Source organism: Phasianus colchicus, chromosome 1, assembly GCF_987193195.1.
Source record: "Phasianus colchicus chromosome 1, bPhaCol1.hap1.1, whole genome shotgun sequence".
NCBI classification, from domain to species: domain Eukaryota; kingdom Metazoa; phylum Chordata; class Aves; order Galliformes; family Phasianidae; genus Phasianus; species Phasianus colchicus.
In genome coordinates this window covers 3,369,742-3,384,004 of record NC_143436.1, presented here as the reverse complement: position 1 = coordinate 3,384,004, position 14,263 = coordinate 3,369,742, and the positions used below count along the sequence as shown (strand labels likewise).

At 44.4% G+C, this 14,263-nt stretch overlaps 1 protein-coding gene across 4 annotated transcripts in view; it reads right to left on the bottom strand.

Moving 5' to 3' along the window:
* The window catches only part of PLXNA4 (plexin A4), a 445,185-nt gene that overhangs the window by 341,470 nt on the left and 89,452 nt on the right, over nt 1-14,263 (bottom strand). The gene's annotated exons all lie outside the window — the stretch shown is intronic.

The window sequence follows — 14,263 nt, the reverse complement described above, 5'->3', positions numbered from 1 at the left end:
GAATGTCTTGTCAGTGGTTCCCTTAGCAAAGATGCAGGAGAAACAGGGGCTGAGGTCTATTTTCTATCTTGTATGAAGTCACTGAGAATAAGATACATGCAAGAAAAACAGACCATGCTGGCTGGATAACCCCTTCACCTTAATACCAAGCATCAACAAGAAAAAGGTATCCCAAAGGCAGATCTCAGTGGTAAGTGGAGCAGTCTGGTTGGCAATTTGTCACTAAACCAAATGTGGACATAGCTCCAAAGACCAGTGGCTATGACAGCAAATGCTCTTGTGTCTAAAGTGCAAGCACAAGATGCACTTGTAGCAAGGACCAGGCTCATAGACCACCTTGGAACTTCAACCATAAAATCATAGAATCGTAACAGAATGGCTTGGGTTGGAAGGGACCTCGAGAATCATCAAGCTCCAAACCCCCTCACAGCATGCAGGGCCACCAACTTCCACATTTAATACCAGACCAGGCTGCCCAGGGCCCCATCCAACCTGGCCCTCTAGGGATGGATGGGGCATCCACAACCTCTCTGGACAGCCTGTTCCAGCACCTCACTACTCTCATAGGAAAGAACTTTCCCCTGATATGCAACTTAAATCTTCCCTTCTTCAACTTAAAACCATTTCCCCTTTGCTATTATTTACCCTTTCAAAGAGTTGAACAAAGTTGTTCCCTACAGCAGTGAACAGCAGAGAGCCATGGGTGACTTGCAGCAAGTCATGCAACAGAGTGTGGCTGTTTTTAATACTTTTGAGGAAGCAGTAAACATCATTTTTTATAAAGCAGAAGAGGCAGAGGCAGGAAAATGACATGGCTGGGAAAGAACCTGTTGGTCAAACTGGGGGAAAAGAAGGAAATGCAATTAGCTTGAAAAGAAAAATAAGAAAAATATCTCTGAAATGCATCCAGTATCAGAGATGACTGGCTACTTTATGCCTTTCATTTAGGGACCAGGAAAGGGAGAGGGGAGCAAGAGGTGTTTCTAATAGCTAATTAGATAGCTTTCTCAAGCAGTCATTAAAATCTGCTAATTATCTCATGGTCTGAGTAAGAAGAAAGAAATCTCTCCCTCTGGATTATTCTGGTGTTGGTGAAAAATTTTCAAGGCCAACAAGTTGCCACTTTCAAACTTGCAAAATAAACCCTAGGAATTAACCTTACATTGGAATTCTCACTGCATCACTTTTGCCTTGCAAATGCTTCCGAAGCAGCCAGAGGTGAATGGGCTTCCCAGTGAGCTACACCATAAACAGATGCTTTCTAAATGGCAAAATGATGACATTTTCAAAGGTTACTGGTCTTTGCGACTGAGTTTAATGTGGGTCTCACAAAGTACATGAAAGACTGTCCTACAAGAACAGGCATTGTGATGGACTGGTGACCTCCTTGGCAGGACCTGCACTAGTAGAAGCAGTGTTTGCTGGAGAAGTGACTGCCAGTTCAGTCCATCTGAGCTGCATTTCTCCAATAAAGGAAATACTTTACTGAATGGTTTTGATTCATAAGTCAATTTTGTACCAGGAAGATTGAGAAGTTGAATACCCTGCATCCCTGTTCTGGCAGGTAGTACTTAGCCAGAGACAGCTTGAAACCAGACTTGAATAATCTTCCATTTTTTTGTTAGCACTTAATGTCTAAGAGAACAAGTACAGCCCAATCCTTCTCATGTTGTGCTTGACCTTCGAAGACTATTTAAAACAAAGAAAATTCAGGCTCCTAAGCAATACTGGCCCAGAGCCTCTTGGAAGATGGCCCTGAGCCCCCATTTTAAATCAGATAAGCAATTCAATATATTCTCATCACACAAGGATTTTCCTCTGTAAGGACTACAGTGTTTATGAAAGTCCATATCTCCCTGCTCAGGACTCTTCTGTGAGATAAGAGTACTGAGCATCAAGAAGATCAGGTCAGTATTCACAGAAGAGCCTCTTTCATTGCCCTGGATTTTAGATCACGAGAAGACAATTAAATATGCACACCCAGATTCATATGATGCCAGCTGAAATCTCTTCTAGCTCTGGCCTGGACATCCCAAGGTTTAGGAATCTTCCCCACATTGCTGCTGATGTGCTTCAGACACAGAGAATGGCAACACTCAGCTAGTGGATGGTTGGCCCAAAGTTTCTTATCAACAGATGCAAAAATTAACTTTGTCCCATATGAATGAGGAACAGAGATTAGAGGACAAACTCTGGTGAATCACAGAACCATTCTGGTTGGAAAAGACCTTCACAATCACCAACCTGACCTACAGGATCCCATCATGAACCATATCCTGTACTACCACATCCACATAATCTCTTAAATATTTCTGGGGATGGAAACTCTACCAATTCCCTGGGCTCCCCTCTCCACAAAGAATTATCCAGCTTCAACTCCTCTGGCACAACCTATTTGCCAGCAGTTTCAATGACAGCGTAGAGAAAGGCACAGAAAAAGACGACCACCACTGCAAAAGGAATCCCCATATGGATTTGCAGGATGGAGTTGGGAACAACCTATGAGCATTGCAGGACCATTAGTAATCAGACTGGAATCAAAGAAGCAAAGCACACAGTGTTTGACAGGTTGTTAGAATCTTCCACAAGGACAAAGTGAGCCAGCAAAGCTTACTCATCAAGGGGAAAAAAAAAAAAAGAAAAAAGCTTATTTACTTTGACTCCCCAAAGAGAAAAGCATTAAAAGAAGCAAACAAATAAAAACATTGCTCTGGAAAAAATCCTCAGGATTTATACTATGTAAAATGAATTACAAATCCCCAGACAGGGGGATTCAGGTAAGCAGAACAAAAGCAAGGTCCTACTTAGGAGCCTGGTTAGGAGAGAGAAGCTGTTTTTTCCTAGCTCTGAAGAAAATTACTCTGGATCTTTCTATACGCAGAAGGTGACACGCTGATCTTTCTCACAACCAAAGGCTGCTTCCTTCCATGTTCCTGGAGGTGTTCCAGACCAGGCTGGATGAGGTCCTGGGCAATCTGCTCTAGTGCTTGAACTAGCAGTGGGCAACCCTGCCCATAGCAGGGGGTTGGAACTAGATGATCTCTGAGGTCCCTTCCAACCCAAGTCATTCTATGATTCCTCCATAGCTTCCATTAACCGAACATGATCCAAAAAAGAACTAACAGCTCACTAACATTTTTGGGCAGCCCTGTGAGGAGCCAGGTGTTGGACTCAATAATCCTTATAGGTTTCTTCCAACTCAGGACATTCTATGATTATATGATTAACACAAAATCCACACATTCCTGAGGATTCTCCATTCAATTGCTTGACTTGAGAAACACAAGGAGATCAAGATACAAGACGACAAGATGGGACAAGAGGCAATGGCATCAAGTCGTGCCATAGGAAGTTCTGGTTAGATACTAGGAAAAATTAATTCCCAGAAAGAGAATGGTAAGATATTGGAACAGGCAGCCCAGGGAGGTGGTGGAGTCACTGTCCTTGGAGATGTTCAAGGAAAGGGAAGATGTGGCACTCGGGGACATGATCTCCAGCAGTTACAGGCATGCACTGATGGCTGACTGGATAATCTTATTGGTCTTTCCAACCTTAATGACTCTCTAATTCTATGACGAAACATGGCTGCAGGCTAGAATCCATTTCATCGCCTGAGGGGAGCAAGAATGGTCTTCCTTTGTGGACAAGAAATTGAGAAAAAAAATAGTGAGGGTATCTCCAAGGAAAAGTAAAGCAAAGATGAGGAAGGGATGCCCATAGCCTGCCTTTCTTGCCAGAGGCAAATGCACACAAGACTTGCAAGAGAAGGCACAAGGCAGAGCCTGGAGAGCTGCAGGATGAGGCTCAGGATGTACCACAGCAATCTGTCCAACAGCCCTGTCATCATCTCTGAGAACGTATTTGGGGACAGTGCTTAGAGTGCTGCAGCCCCAGGCTGCAAAGGGCCCATCTGCTTGTTTGCATTCAACATACGATGGTCCTCAGAGCAAACCAGGAGGAGAAATCAGCTTCAGTGCCATTGCCTTCTGCAGAAAGAAATGAGGTCTGCAGGGGGCAGGGGCCTGAGGGGGCAAAGGGGAGCTTGAAGTGTGAAAGAATTAGAAGATCCCAGCCAAAAAAAAAAAAAAAAGCAGGAAGGAGGGAAGGAGGGAGGGAAGAAGCCCAACAGAGCAGAGCAAGGGTGCCTAACCACGGCTGCTGATGCAGGTGAGCAGGTTTCTATTTTCATCTTTTCATTCAAATATGAGCCTGGAGTGGAATTCAACCTCTTTCATTAACGTCTGTGACCAATTCAGCATACTTCCGAAATGCGGATGACCCAGAAGAGTTCTCGTAAACCTGCAGACTTTCTAAAATAGGTCTGTAAGACGAGGAAGGGAGAGAGCTTGTTGAATTCTGTCTCTCTCTCTTTTTTTAAATACTCTATCAACCTGCAGGCTGAGAAAACAATAAAAAAATATAGACTCCATTAAGCTACTTAGAAGAAAAATCACTGCCTCTGGATCGTTGAAGCCTGCCAATTTCCTGCCAGTCGCACTGTATTTGTTCTAGTCTGAGAAAGAAAGGAGGAGAAAGCTAAAAAAAAAAAAAAAAAAGACTAATAACAGAAGAAAAACAACTGTGTGAAACACACTGAAATAATAAGAGTTGTTCTGATTGCATTTCCCAGCAGCAAGTCCTTGGCTTGTGTGCTGCGGCAGGGCGAGGAACGTAATGCAAACATGTAATGAAAATAAAGCAAATATGTACCTCACCAAAGGGAAAAAAAAAAAAAGAGAGAGAAAAAAGAATACTGTAATTCCTGGAAATAGATGGAAGTAGAATTTGTTTCTGCATGAGGTTTGCAGCTTTCCCATTCAGCATCTGCATCCACCTGCTTTTGTGGCAGGTGGAGACTCTTCCAATGTCCTCATTGTGACATCAACCACATCCCAGTGCCACGTGATGCTGGAAGGTTCTCATTTAATGGGGAGTGCACAGGGCAACATAACTCATCCAGCACTGGGTTTTCCATTGAAACAAGCACTGCTGTCCTCTCAAAGAAGGGTCTTCAACCACTACAGGGTCTGCCCTGTGTGTCTGAAATACCACCACAAGCAGAATTACCACCCACCCCCAGAAGGCCAAGGTCTGTCTAAAGATAGTCCAGAGAGCTGTGACTGCATGATCAAGGTCACTGCAAATGTTTGCACATGAAGAGGGATTAGCAAGGGCTCTGAGACTGAACATTTCAGAGAGGAGATGAACGTGAAGGGATGATAAAGGTATATTAGAAAATGACAAAGGGATCTTTTGTTCTTTCTGCCTCATAACACAAGGAAAAAGGACAATTTCACAAGAAAAAGTAAATTAAAAAAAAAAAAAAAGAATACAAAGAAAGTGCTTCTTCCCAATGCTGTATTATCACAGGAGCCTTTGGGGCAAAAAAACCTACATAGGCAAAGGAGGAAGCTGATGTATTTATGCATTTTAAAACAACAGCCAGTGCTAGAGGAATGGCCAGTAGGCTGTCCTACATGACAGTATCTGTCAGGTGTCTAGTCATGTACCTATAAGCATGGAGCAAACCCAGAATACATTCAGGACGTAGCAACTTAACAAAACCCAATTTTGCACCCCAGATGCATAGCAGCAATTCACAGTATTGCATGAGCGGCACACAGGGAGGCACTGGATAGGAACTTGTATTCCTCTGTTTACCACTAGAGTTGCAGAGATTATCATAGAATCAGTAGGGTTGGAAAAGAGCACCAAGATCATCCAGTTCAGCTATTAACCCATCCCTTCCATGCCCACTAAACTTATCTCCAAGCGCCATATCTATACATTTCTTGAACACCTCATCCTTATAGGTGATAAGAGAGAACTGTGCCAGAGAGATTACATCCAACCTGAAAATCACCCATTGAAGCATTTCCTAATGTAAGGAATAGTTCCCAAAGGGGACAACCTCACAGCTTATACATGACACTGCATTTCTCAAATGTATCCCTGACTTCCAGTGTGTTCCCAGCACAGAGGAATAGAAGAACCCATCTCCCTCTCCGAGACAGTAAAAACAAGAAGTAATGGCCTCAAGCTGTGCCAAGGGAAGTTGAGGTTCGATATTAGGAAAAAATTACTCTCAAAAAGAGTGGTGAGGCACTGGAACAGGTTGCCAAGGGAGGTGGTGAAGTCACCATTCCTGAAGGTGTTCAAGGAAAGGACAGATGTGGCACAGAGGGACCTGGTTAGTGGGCATGGTGAGGTTAATGGTTGGACTAGATGATCTTAGAGGACTTTTCCAAGCTTAGTGATTCTACAGTTCTAAAACAGTGAGTGTCACAGCAGAAAACCTGTAATGAGGTGTGCAGGACTGCAAAACACAAGGGGCTGTAAGAGGGGTGAGGGTTGCAGCCGTGGAAGCAGGGTTGAAGGCAGGTTGCCATCCTTCTCTCATCTCTGAATTTCCACTACTTCCCAGCTTTTCCTACTGTCTGCTTCTCGTCTGCTCCTTCCAAGAGGTGACTGTAAACTGCCACAGCACAAAACCCTCAAATTCCTAAGCAAGGAATTCCAGCTCTTAGTCATTCCCCAGCTCAAGTGCTATACGGGCTGTAAACCAACAAGTTGGGGCAGTGCTATGCTGGGGAGCCCATATGTGAAACAGGCTTAGGAGGACAACATGTACCCAGATGCACCCCTTCTTCTCTCCCCCACCTCTCTCTCTTCACTACCCTTCAATCCAGCCAACCATTCCTCATTTTCCTTCCTGCTCTGCTCAACTCTCCTATCTTTTGATTGATGCCTCCGGCAGGACCTAACTCCCTGCTTTCTTAACCCTAACCTTGCATCCTCTTCTCACCATAGGGTCTGTCTGCTCTCTGCTAACCTGCTACCAAAGCGTCAGGATAAGCAATGTGAGAAAGAGCCAAATAACCCCAACCTCCCTGACCTTGCTCAGCCCACAGCAGCAAAGCAGTCTCCAACCTGATACTAAGGGTGAGCCTCAGGCAATATTTCTTCTCTCCATCCACGCACAGAAGCCAGAGAGGCCAGCCAGCTGGAATGGTGCTGGCAGAGGCAGCCTGCAGGCATGCAGAAAACTCAGTAGTGATGGAAAAAAAGCAGAACAGGGTTTAGAGGAGAGGACAGTGCTGATAAATTCCTCCCTCTGCTCCACTGATAACTTGCTGAGCAAGCAGAGCTGTGAGCATGTGGGGACCTGGGTAGAAATCACAACACTAGAGACTGGGATGAGGACAGCATCCAGGGTGGCCCAACACCTTCCTCCAGTGCCTGATGCTGGTCTTATATGGATGAGTGGGGGCTGTTTCAAAGAGTGAGGCCTCCCATCCCATGAACTAGAGATGGGATGGATGCTCTGCACTTGGAGACAACCAAGGTCAGGCTGGACCGGGTTCTGAGCATCCTGATCTAGCTGTAGGCATCCCTCTTCATTGTCGGGGAGTTGGACTTGATGACCTTTAAGGGTCTCTTCCAACTCGAATGATTCTACAATTCTACAAACTAGCCCTGCTCATCATGGGGCCATGATGCTGGGGCTTGGGAGAGCCTGCTCTGTGGTATACTACATCACCCCACAGACATCTGTTCTCTCTCTCTGCCACAAGAAATCGATTCTCAGCTTTTAAGCCTGGAAGATCAGGGCTTATTTTTGTCCTCTCTAACAAAAAATAATAGCAACATTCCTATGTTCCTATACCAGCAAAATGAGACTGTAAGAGAAAGAGAAGCAGAAGATTATTAGACCAAGTCCCTTCTGGATCCCCAACCACCTCTGCAATGCACATCACTGCAATATTTAAATAAATGAATAAATAGAACCAAAAAAAAAAAAAAAAAAAACAACCCTCAGCCACATAGGGAGAGAGCTGTGGGTGAAGAGCAGCAGATATCTGCAGAGCAAATGAGAGTTCACATAACTACAGCTGGCTCCTGAGGTGCTGCACCATTCTCTAAAACTAGACTCCAAACAGGGAGAAATCTCACTGCAATATCCCCTCCCAAGCAGAACCCTCCTCCTATCCATGCTATGGTCACCCCTAAATGCTACCAGCCAAACTTACCATAGAATCATTCTCCCCTTTATCTTATTTCTCCCCCGGCAAGCAAGCAAACATCCCAGCACCAATGGGGGAGGACTGCAGTGTCTCTTGGCAATGGGCAAAGTCCCCCACGAGGATTCAACCTTCGTCATTCAAGTACTTGAAAAGAGGGAGACAGCAAAACTTCGGGGAAAGAGAGGTGTTCTGGGAGAGGTTGAGAAAGGCTTTATATATTTCTTGAATGTAACACAGATCACATATGTATGAGTCTGAATGAGGCATCCCCTGCCAGCACCTCCCAGCCTGGCAGTGGTTCAGGTGTCCTCTTGGTTCAGGTCCTGGCATCCAAATCTCCGCTGTGGATTTTTGGTTTTGTTTTTTCATTTTTCCTTCTTTTCTCTCTTTCTGGAAAGCCTTGTACTACGCTGGCAGCCTGCCATGTTCACGTCTGCCTCCCACTTCATCCCCGTCTGCCATTGTTTCCAATCAGTTTAGGAAACAGCACAGAGAACAATTAGAAAAGATAACGGGGAAGAATTACATAATTACAGGCCACCAAAACCAAAGAATTTTCACAGGCTGAGGGAGGGAGGGGAGCTTAATCATGTCCTATCTTTTCCTTAACTTTTCAGTCTCACTATCATCATCATAAGATGCCAGGACAGAAGTCCTGTCTAAGGCTGCCCCTGCAAACTGCCCCAAGGAAGGGTTTCCCCCTCCCCAACATTACTGTACTGAACTTGAGGAGGGTGATAACTTTCTGCCTTCTATGCCTGGTGGTGGTTTCAGCCTCAGTCCTGCACAGCTGTCTCCATGGATCACATCTGAGCAGCAGACTTCACCCGCAGCAAGAAAGGAGGTGCTCAAGGAATTAATCTGCTCCTGAGGTCCCCAGTGAGGCTTATGCAATATTTCCCAGCTGAGCAAGGCTCTGGTGTGCCAGCAGAAAGATATCACGAAACTGCAAGCAAGGAAAGATGCCAAAGGCATCTCTGCACACTGGAACAAATCTGTCCCCATAGTGTGTACATTCTCCTATAAAATCTGGTCAATCTGGTCCCATAGTCCAAACCTCCTTGCTACAAGAAGCTGCTGTTCTGGTTACATGCATGCATTTGTAGCTAACCTCTCCTTGTTCCTTTACCAGTAGGACCAGCTATTATTTCAGTGCTCCTCCTTCCACTTCACCTGCATAACACCACCGTTAACAACACAGCCCAAGTTTCTCCAGGTGACTCCAGCTGAGGAAACCCAGCACTGAATGTCTGCTGCTTGCATTGCTCAACACCTGCCTAATTCCACCTATCTGATTTCCTTGTCCCTCTCCACACCATACGTTCACCATCTGCCACCTCTTGCATTAGAGCTACCAGAGATATAATGCCAGCAAAGGAGACGTTTACCCAGGAGAGCAGAGTCTTGAATGCTTTTTTTGGGGGGGAGGATTTCAAAGCAATTCTGCTATCATCATCCTCGCGTGGCTGGAGGCAGGGACTGCTATGTGAACTGATATTTGATCTGGCTTCACAGAGGCTCCAAGCTCACTGTGTCCTCTTTGCCATACACGCTGGGACTGATTTGCCACTCAGCCGTTATTTCTGGGAGCAGAGAAACATCTTCAAATTTAAGAATCCACTCATTTGGCTGTAAGCAACTCTTAACAAACATCAGAGTAATTAAAAATCTCCCGAAAGCATGAGATCTGGGAAATGCCTTTGATATTTGCTCTGACTGCGGATGCTCTCATCCTGACTCACTGTGTCACAGATGTTAATTGTGAATTCCCCTTCATTCTTCAACCTCCTGAGCTCAGCAAATTCACCATTACCACGTCCTTCCCGATCGAGGTGCAATTCAGATCGTTTGAAATTAAACCCCTTTCATGACATCTTTGATTGAGTCGCTCCCACAGAAGGACTATAGGGCTTCTCTGTTCCCTTTTAAGATGCAATGAAAGTGAGAAACTGTCCAAGCTTTGCAGGAGAGCTTAAAATTTAAAAATCTGGCGTGTGAAATAACACTGTGTGGGTGTACAGATGTTCAAACAGTCTTGGAATAGGAGCAAAAGGACTTGAGCAATGGCTTCTTGGAGATTCCCCATCCATGTTGGCTGATTTCTATGACTCTATTCAGGTTGGATATTGGGAAAAATATTGTCTAAGAGTGGTAATGCATTCCTGAGGATTCTCCACTCAATTGCTTGGCTCAGGAAAAGCAAGGAGATCAAAATGCAAGAGGACAAGATAGGACAAGAGAGAATAGCATCAAGTTGTGCCAGAGGAAAATCAGATGGGATATTAGGAAAAATTTATTCTCTGAAAAAGTGATGAGATGTTGGAACAGGCTGCCCAGGGAGATGGTGAATTCACCACATGTGGAGATGTTCAAGAAACATGGAGATGTGGCACTTAAAGACATGGTTTAGTGGGCAATATTGGTGGTGGGTGAACTGTTGGATTAGATGATCTTAGAGGTCTTTTCCAACCTTAATGATTCTACAGTTCTTCTATGATTCTATGATGTACCCCTGCACTCCCCACTTATTAGGTCTTGATGGGCAGATGAAGCATTCAGAGAGCCTTGTACAAAAATATTCATGCTATCATTTAATATAAATCAGACAGTGCAATGCAAGCTTGGGGAATTGCACAGATAAGAGGAAGAGACATTTCCAAATTTACTCTGAGATTCATCACAGTGAGTATTCACAGAATCACAGAATTGTAGGGGTTGGAAGAGATTTCAAGAGATCACCAAGTACAATCCCCCCTGCTAAAGCAGGTAGTCAATAGGTTGCATAGGTAGAAGTCAAACCTGAATTCCTACCATATAAATTTAAGATAACTTAGGTAACCCATCACCCAATGCTGCTGTGTTGGGCAAGAAATGAGGGCAGCACCTATAGAGAATGTTTCAGATCTGAAATGGACACAACACACCTCTGGATTCAAGAAGGGCTCTGTATTGCCAGCAAAAGCCTGGGAAGCCAAAGGATGACCAGGTATCTAAAGCAGGTGGGACTAGGTTTCTTGAGGATGCAGGACTCAACCATTACATCAATAAGCTCAGACAATCAAACAGCTCTGGAGATGCTAATCACAAGATTTTTCAAATGGGGCTGAATGGACACTCAATATTTAGGGATCTCTTGGCCCATGCTCCAGCCATGGTGACATCGTCAACCTCTTGCAGGAAGAGTTTTTACAGGCAGAAATTGAAGCACTTGTGGTTGTTCTGGAAAGAGCCAGAGGACTTCCCAGGGAGGGTATAAAAGCAAAAGTGGATGAAACACACAGACAGGGAGGAGTCTGTTTTTGAATAAGGCTCTGTGATTGAATAGAAAGCACAAAATAAACTAGGAGGACGGTAAAAATCAAAAAGCCAATGTGTGAAACGTGAGCTGAATGATCCGTGAGGAAAATGCTTCTCAAAGCTTTGCACCAGTCGTCAATGGCTCTTCAACACAGCTGCATGATAACAAACTCTATTACTCAGGCAGGCTTTGTTTTTTGCATGTACTTGAGCAAAATGAAAGCCCCTCTCTCTCAAGGTAGGGAGCCCAGGTGGAAGGAGAAGGAGGTTTCATAAGCACTCCTTACAGCATTCGCTTGATTTTCCATTGTTAGAAGACTGCCTCCCACCATTGCTGCTGGTGTGATGGTGATGGAGACAGTCATTAGATTCAATGAGCACTCCCTGAAGCCCACGTGAGCCTGTTGGCTCCCACAGAGGAGAAGGGCCCTTTAGATGCTAAGAGCATCCCAACCAGGTGTCTCTGGGAGGGGGATTTCCCTGGGACATCCTCTGCTTCTCCCTTCACTAATCAGTACCTTGCCAACATTGTAGCCCTCCAGGGACCACCCAGACCCTGTTCTGTCAGGATCTGTCCCCACAGGCTCTGCCCTATCACTGGACCATCAGGGAGATGTCCCAATGGAGAAGCCCGCTCTGCGCTATGCAGTTCTTCTCATTGCCTTCCAGTCCCAAGGGTCCCTATGCAACGCACTGCCCCATGAGAGCAAATCTTCAACAAAACAACAGCAAGAAAAGAAGCTTGTGGAGGGGGAGAGGAGGGAAAAACAGTTTCAAAACTTGGACACATCAAGAGACTGTTTCCATGGCAACCTCTCCTTCTTACAGTAGCTCAAGCCTGTTTTAATCAGTGGCAGCATTTGCCAATAAAGTCTGTCTGGGTCTGCACTTCCTTCCCATGTATTCTCATTGGGATGGAGAGGGACATACATCCGTCATTTGGAAAACAGTGATTATTTTTGCCATGGGGCTCTATTGGCAATGACAGCTGGAGCCACATTGCTATGATGCCTACACATGCCATGGAGAGGGTGCAGTGCAATGCTCTACGTGTATACATTGCTTCTTCTAAAAAATCTTCACCCAAGCAGCTTTCCATCCTCTTTGACCCTGCTGTTGGCAAGCTCAGCCCTTGGTGGCTTGCAAAGCTGCCCAAAAAAAAAAAGCAGGAGCTGCCAGTGCTGCCTTCAGACAGCAAACCATGGTGGGAAAGGTCACGAAGCAGCTGCTGTGTGGCTGCTGTGTGCTTGGTACTGCAGTGTGCCAATGGGCGGCATGGAAGGGACATGCAGAGGAGATGAATAGCTCAGTCCTCAACATTGGGCACAAGGGATTTTGTTTTTGTTTTTGTTTTTTTTTAATTATTATTTCCACTGGTCTTGTTAAGTGCATTTTGTTCTTTGCTACCTGGAGCCTGCAAGGTGCCAAATTGCAAGACAGTTTCTTACTGTAATTGTTTGCAATGCTCATACTTTTGAGGAGTCCAAAAAGTAAATGTTTAAAGTAAGTTCTGGTTCAGCTCCAGAACAGCAGGTTTGGTTTAATGGCTTTCAGCAGTTTCTAGTTCAAGTCCAGCTCAATTCCCTCAGGATTTTGCAGTGCAAATTTAAACAGAATAGCTCAAGCCATCAAAACTGCCCAATATCAGTGGGCTCAGATCCAAAATTGCTCTGCAAAAAGAGGTCCTCAAGCAAAAAGTGCCACAAATTTGTCTTAAAAATATTCATGATTGCTACAGCATCTGTCACATTGTGGTCTGAATTAATATTGGACAGGAATTTTTGGTTCATAGAATAATTAGCAACCAATACAGTGCAAGCATTGCCCATAGCAAATGAAATCATCACAGTGGTTTTGAAAATTCTGAGAAGTTTCTTTGTATAATTTCAAAATAGATGTTGATATTTTATTTTGAGATTATTTAAAATTTATTTTTAACACAACAGCAATTAAAAATAAAGTGAGGAAAAGAGAATATTTAAGCTTTAGATATATAACTGGGCCTTGTATTGAAGCACATTCTTGAAGCATATTCTTTCACAGAAATCTGGCAGAGAATATTTTACGTCAACCGAAAGACTTCTCAATGTGTTTTTGCTTTCAGCCAGTGAACCTAAAATCAATTATTTGTACAAGTTTAGCCCTGATCCATGACTAGGACTTCTCCAGCAATTCAAATAAATACAAACTGACAGCAACCTCACTTTGTTTGGGTTTTCTTTCTGCAGATGTTCTAATGGACCAGTTTAATGCCAGGAAACGTTATAAGCATAAACACAAAGGAAGTTTCAGTGACTGAATTTGGAACACACCCACCCATCCTGCTTCTAAAGACTACACACACAACATACCACATAAACAAGGAGCCAATCACATCTGATCACCATAGCCCAGATTGCACAAGCTTGCCATGAAGTGCTTGCAGAGCAATGGCTCATTGCCTTCTAACAGCAGAACCAGACATCACTCAATGGAGCTGAAGGGTGCTGGGTTCAAAATCATAGAATCATCAAGGTTGGAAAAGACTTCTAAGACCATCTAGTCCTACCATCCACTACCAGTATTGTCCACTAAACTATGTTTCTCAGTGCCACATCTCCATGATTCTTGAACACCTCCAGGGATGGTGACTCCACCACCTCTCTGAGAAACCTGTTCCAGAGCCCAACCACTTTTTCAGGGAACTTTTTCCTAATATCCAACCTGAATCTCCCCTGGTGCAGCTCATGGCCATTTCTTCTTGTCCAATCACTAGTTGCCTGGGGAGAAGAGGTCAACCAAAATCGCAGAAGCTATTTCTTAGCACAAGCCATGAAGCTCCCTGCCCCAGGGATTCTGGATGCTCAAGGTCTGGATGGTTTCAGAAAAACACACATGTATATTTTGGGAAGAAAAAATCACTGCAGGCATTAAGAAAAAAAATAAATAGCAGTGTATTAAAC